Consider the following 6,197-nt stretch of genomic DNA (forward strand, 5'->3'; position numbering starts at 1 on the left):
AACTTATAGCCATGGTTGCATGGTGGAGCTCAGAGCTTGGCAGTGGGTGCAAGACAATGCTTAGGTGGAGGGATGAAGAGCTCTAGTGACAAATCAGACTTGGCCAGCTTAGGGAGGTTTAATTTTAGGTTTTGGCCTATGGGGGCACCTTTGGGTTGGTTGTTTCTAACGGTTAAGGTGGTGGTTGGCCAAGGTATGGTCACTTCTTGGCTCATGGAGGTCTGGGGTGGGTTAATTATGATTTACACCTAATGGCAAGTGATGATGGCAATGTATTTTCAAAATAAAGCTAAATATGGTTAAGATCACTTAAATAAAAAAACCATTGGTCCATAGATCACCTAGGTCAATAGAGTCCAAATGGTGGCTGTGGTGACATTAATTTGGTCACATTTGTATGGTTAAGTCAATTTTGGTGAAAGAGTTCAAGTTGGGTTTGGATTAGGCTAAGCCATGATATTGGACTCACTTTGATTTAGTGTGGATGATTGTCACAAAGAATTTAGGAAATATTTGGAGCGATTTTGAATTGATTTGGAGGTTCAATTTGAGGAATTTTCGGCATGTGATCAATTTAGAGATGTTATGTTAGACTTGGGCTTAGGTTAGGATAGAGTTAGTTTAAGTTCAAATTTATGATTGAAAATGGTCTATGGGAATATCATGAAGAGTTCACAACATTAATTGGGTGCCAATTTTAGTGTTAGGACATTCAATTTAGTGGATTTTGGGCATGTGGCTAAATTGGGGTAAATTTGGGAATTTTGGATTTGGGTTATATTTGAGTTAAATTGAAGCTTGACCAAGGCCAATTTAAGTTTCAATTGGATGTGTGGTAACATTTCAATGAGTTTATAATGCACAATTGAGGCAATTGGATATATTTGGGGTTCAATTTAGTGAGGTTTTGATCTTGGGATAAATTGAGGCTTTTTAATTTGGGTTGAAATTGGACTCAAATGTGGGTTGATTGGACTTTAATTTTGTTTTAAATTATCATATGCATGATGAATTTAAGTTTAGAATTGAAATTAGTGAAGATTGGGGTCAAATTGATGGACATTTGGGGTGAATTTGGGGAAATTGGGCCTTTAAGGGAAATTTAGGGCTTTCAGTCAACATTGGTCAAATTGATCAAATTAGGTTTAATTGAAGGGTCAAAATTGGTTTTTTACACAAAATTGGTTTTTTAGACATTTAAAATGATTTTGAGTGTTTTGGAAAAGTTTGGGCCACCAAGGGGATTTTTGTAATTTTTGTAAAAGTAAAATTTGGGGGTATTTTGGTAATTTTGGAAATTTTGGGTGGTTTTGAGCAATTTGGGCAGTTTGAAATGATTTTTGAATAAATTTTGGTATTTTTGGTGAAATTAGGATTTTTAGCCAAATTTAGGGTTCCGGGGTGTTTAGGTAATTTAGATAGATTTGTTGGGGGGCCAAATGCTAAGTTGGATATTTTGGTAAAATTAGGGTGCCAACCACGCTATATGAGCCATGAACCAATGGAAGCCCCATTTGGGTCCTCTATGTATTGGTCTTAGTTAAACCCTAGCTTAGGGCTAGTGGGCGTAGAGGACCATCTACATGAGTCTCGCAATGATCAAAGGATTAAAGTCAACAAATTTTTGGGTTTAGGGTTGTGAGTGAAATTGAGTACATGTGAGTGAATTACATCCAGACTAACACCCAGGGTCAACCTTAAGGCCAGACAGTCCTATGGGGATTTCCCTTGAGCTTCCTCATATTGACCCCACCTACTAAGTGCTAGAGGTTAAGACCAATATGTAGAACTTCAAGTTGAGCAAAGAATGGTTTAGAGCTTCTAATGGTGAGGGTTCCTTTTTTAGTCCTATAGGAATAGTTAACAGGAAAGTCCTATGGCTAGACTCTAGGCTACTATAGAGGAAAGACTAAACCTCAACCAAAAGTGAGGTTAGCAGTGGTCTAGGCTGTGGGGCGCTAGGGTGACAGGCTTGTTAGTTCTAACAGGGAAATTAGGATGTTAAGGAATCAGCTTTAAGTTAACCAATGTTCTTTATGTGCTAAAAAGAGGGTAAAGAAGATAATTGCTTCTATTGTCATTGGTTGTATTGAATTTTATGTATCTTATTTCATAAGCATTATCCAATTCACTACATAAGAATAGTAGTTTTTAACATCTCATAATTCACCAAACCAATTCCTCCAATAAGGGCTATCTTTAGAATCAATATTTTCATTTAGGAATAGTTGTTGGTTGTTTTAAACCTAAGTTTTACATTTAGAAGTACTTGTTAGAAAAATCACTTTAATCAACATTCCAAATTATGTCATGATAGTAGTAAATTAGAATTAACTTAAGGGATTTGCTACTTTGCTTCTCTGTGAGATCGATACTGGGTCTTAAAAGAAAGCCCTATATTACTTAAAGTGATACGTGTACTTGCGTAGAACCCAAAGTATTTAAATCTTTTTCTAAATTTCATACGTGCACTTGAGTGAGTTGTATAGGGTTTAGGTTGTGTTTCTTTTTCTATTTTTTTTGTATTTTTTTTCTTATGTAATAAATGAAGCCATTTTGTGCTCTTTTTTTAAAAAAGTATTTTCAGACTTTTTACATTAAAATTTTCTAAACTCTAAGTTGGTCACATATACTAATGTTTTTTCTAAATTAGACAACTATATTTCTAGATAAAAATTTTAGAATATCCTAAAGAAACTCATTTACATAATCTAATTACTTTGGTTTTTCAAAGAGTGGAGTGTCACTTGAGGACAAGTAACGATTTAAGTTTTGGGAATTTTGATACACTTAAAATATATAGTCTTTATGTACACATTTTTATACTTATTTTTGAGAAATTATGCTTTAATGAAAGGTATTTTTTAAGATATTGTGCTTTAATGGAAGGTATTTGTGTGTTTTTCTCATCAAATGGATGAAAAATGGTTAAAGGAGTGAAAAAGGATCAAATTTGGAGCAAAAATGAAGAAGGTGTGCAAGAGAACTATGGTGTCTAAGCACCCAGAACTGGTGCTTATGCGCCAGTAAAACCGAGAAGGCCGCGCCTAAGAGCCAAGTACCTTACGCTTAAGAGCCAGAAGTAGTTACTTGATGATTCAACAAATTTGGACGAATTTATTAAGAGGTGTTTGAAGAAACCCTTGGTGAAAACGTGGAAAAAATTTAGTGGATATGAAATTACATTCAATTGGCTTTAAAAAGGAGGCAACTCTTGGAAGATTCATTGAATGTGGACACATTTCCAAGAGACACCAAGGCACCTTAAGAAAAATTATAAAATAAGGACTTGGATTGGATTGAAGACCCTTTCCCCTTCCCTACATGCTCACTCTCTCTCTCTCCTCGCCATCCTTCCTCTCACACAAGTTGCGAACACGCGTAACCACGCCACCAACACCTCTCTCTTAGATTTATTAGGAGATTTTATTAAGAGAAGAAGAGAGGACTTATAATGTGTGAGTAGAGAGTATTGTAAGAGAAAGCAATAGAAGAGATTCAAAATAACTTCGAGATTTATTAGGATTTGAGATAAGTTTTTATCTTTGTGACTACATTTGGTTTTAATTTGGACTTCTTGTTTGTTTGCATGATTTCTACTTTCAAACTTAAGTGTGGTTGTGTTTTCTCCATGAATTCTGAGTAGTTTTCTTTATCTTTTTTTCTTTAAAATGATAAGTGATTAAGAATTGGATGGAAGTTTTGTGAAGTATTAATCTTTAATGTTGGAGTAAGTTGTGATGATTTTAATAATTTTACTTCATTTGCTTCTTGATTTGACCAATTAAAATATTATTATTTTTGGTGAAAAAATGTAAGATCCAAGTGGTATTGTCTCAGTCAACTAATGGTAAGAATCACATGAGATTGTATGGATGAGAATGTAATTCAAATGATTGAGTACAAATAAATAGGAAAATAAAATTTGAAGGGTGTAGAATTAGAGAACTTTAGAGTAACAGTTTAAAGCTCCCAATTTGGTTTATTATTTCAGGTTTTAATATAAGATGTTAGCCCCAGGTAGAGGGAGAACAAGGAACTTTAGATTGAGAGCTAGTATCTTCCCTGCCTAACCCGTCTTCAAGACTATTCAAACTTTAAATTTGAATGCTTCCACAACATAATTCATATACTTATTACTGATTCACGATAAGGAAAATGATATTTTATTTATATTGCCTTCATCTTACAAATATTTAGTTAAGTTAATTAGTTACTTATTTTATTTTCATATAGTTGTTTAGTTTACTTAAAATTATCAAAAATTACAAAAAGAATCAAACTTTAATAAGTTGTTTAGTTTACTTAAATTTATCAAAAATTACAAAAAGAATCAAACTTTAATTCCTATTATAACATCTATAGTTTGAACATCTATAGTTTGAGTAAGAATAGTTTGAGTAAGAATATTTTGCTAAGTAGAATTTTTTATCTAATATCTTTTGATTTTAGATGCATATTGTAATTTGTCCCTGTGGGTTTGTTATTTGGGGCTTAATCAAAAAGTTCTATACTACTTGATGAAAATACGTATACTTACATAGTATCTCATAGATAAATATAATAATTTCATTCTTATTTACTTCTAAGTCAAATTTTTGCTTAGTTCTTGCTTCTGAATCAACTTTTTAGTGTCATTGCAATGTAAGAATTACAAGTAAGGAAAAATTAAGATTATAACTGCATACATCATACTGTCATATAAATTCAGGATCATTCGTCTAGTGCAATATAAATCCTCACTTTATCTTCAGGTTTTTGCATGATCATGTCGTGCAATCTAATCTCTAACTTATTTTAGGATTTCGAGGTTGTCATTAGTTGTGACACAAACCCTCCTATTTTACAGGCTATTTGTGCACCGTCTCACACAAATGTAAGCCATAAATAAAAATAATTGGTAGGATGAAACATTTAATAATATTTCACCAAAATTGAAGCCAAACTATAAGATAACTTGGGAAGTAACCGAGGTTCTCCTCAAGATCCATGGCATCCCTTAGCTTTTCTTCCTTTGGTTTCAAAAATAAAAATGTTCTAAATTTAAGCCTCTCCCATTTGACACTTTTTGGTCCGATTTTTGAAAAGTCCTAACCTTTTGAAATTCTTGAAGGCATGATTTTCTTATCTAAATCGAGAGTTTTCTTAAGTGACTTCGGTCATTCAAGATGTAATTAACTATAAGGGCTTGCCCTTATAGAAAACTTTAAGAACCCAACTTAATATAGACCCTACATAATCTTTTATATTAGATAGGGGAACTTATCAGCTTATATAAAAATGGTTGGCTGACCAAACGGATGTCATAAATTCTTTAGTTTGTTTAATCGAGTCTCACTAGTGAGTGATATGTCTATTCTTCTGGATAGGTATGTCATTCGAAGCGTTGTGTATTTTATTAACAAGTCATATGATTTCGAGATTATTTGCCTAGTGCAACGTAAATCCTCACATTATCTTTGAGCATTTGCACAATCATATTGTACAATTTAAGCCCTAACTCACCTTAGGCTCCGAGGTTGTTGTTCATTATGACATAAATCCTCCTGTCTTTCAGGCTATTTGTTTGATTGTGTCATGAAAGTGTAAACCCTAAATGATAATTGGCAAGATGAAACTTTTTTAATGTTATCTCTTTTAAATTTAATGTCAACCCATAGAATAGCTTGGGAAGTCACCAAGGTTTTCCTCAGAATCCATGGAATCCCCCTAGTTTTCTTTCTTTGGATTCCATAATAAAAGCTCCAAACTTGATCTTTTCCAATTTGATACTCATTTATCCAACCTTGAAAAGTTCTACCCTTTGAAATTTTTGAAGGCAATATTTTCTGATCTAAATCTAGAGTTTTCTTAGATGATTTCAATCATCTAAGATGTAATTAATTATATGGATTTGCCCTTAAAGGAAACCTTAAATCCCAGCTTAATATAAATCTCGTCTAATCTTTTATATTACATATGAGAAATTTATCGATCAACATAAATGGTTTGTAGCCTAAAACAAATGTCATAATTTTTTTAATGTATTTAATTGAGCTTCACTAGTAAGTAATTTGTCTATTCTTCAGGGTAGCAACATTACTTTTTATTTTGTGCTTGTTTATTTAAAATATTGTCTATATGAGATCAGTTCGATCTCGTATTTTCAAAATTAAACTTTTACTTTCCAAATTATAATATATATATATATATATAAA

Source organism: Phalaenopsis equestris, unplaced genomic scaffold, assembly GCF_001263595.1.
Source record: "Phalaenopsis equestris unplaced genomic scaffold, ASM126359v1 Scaffold000285, whole genome shotgun sequence".
NCBI lineage: Eukaryota > Viridiplantae > Streptophyta > Magnoliopsida > Asparagales > Orchidaceae > Phalaenopsis > Phalaenopsis equestris.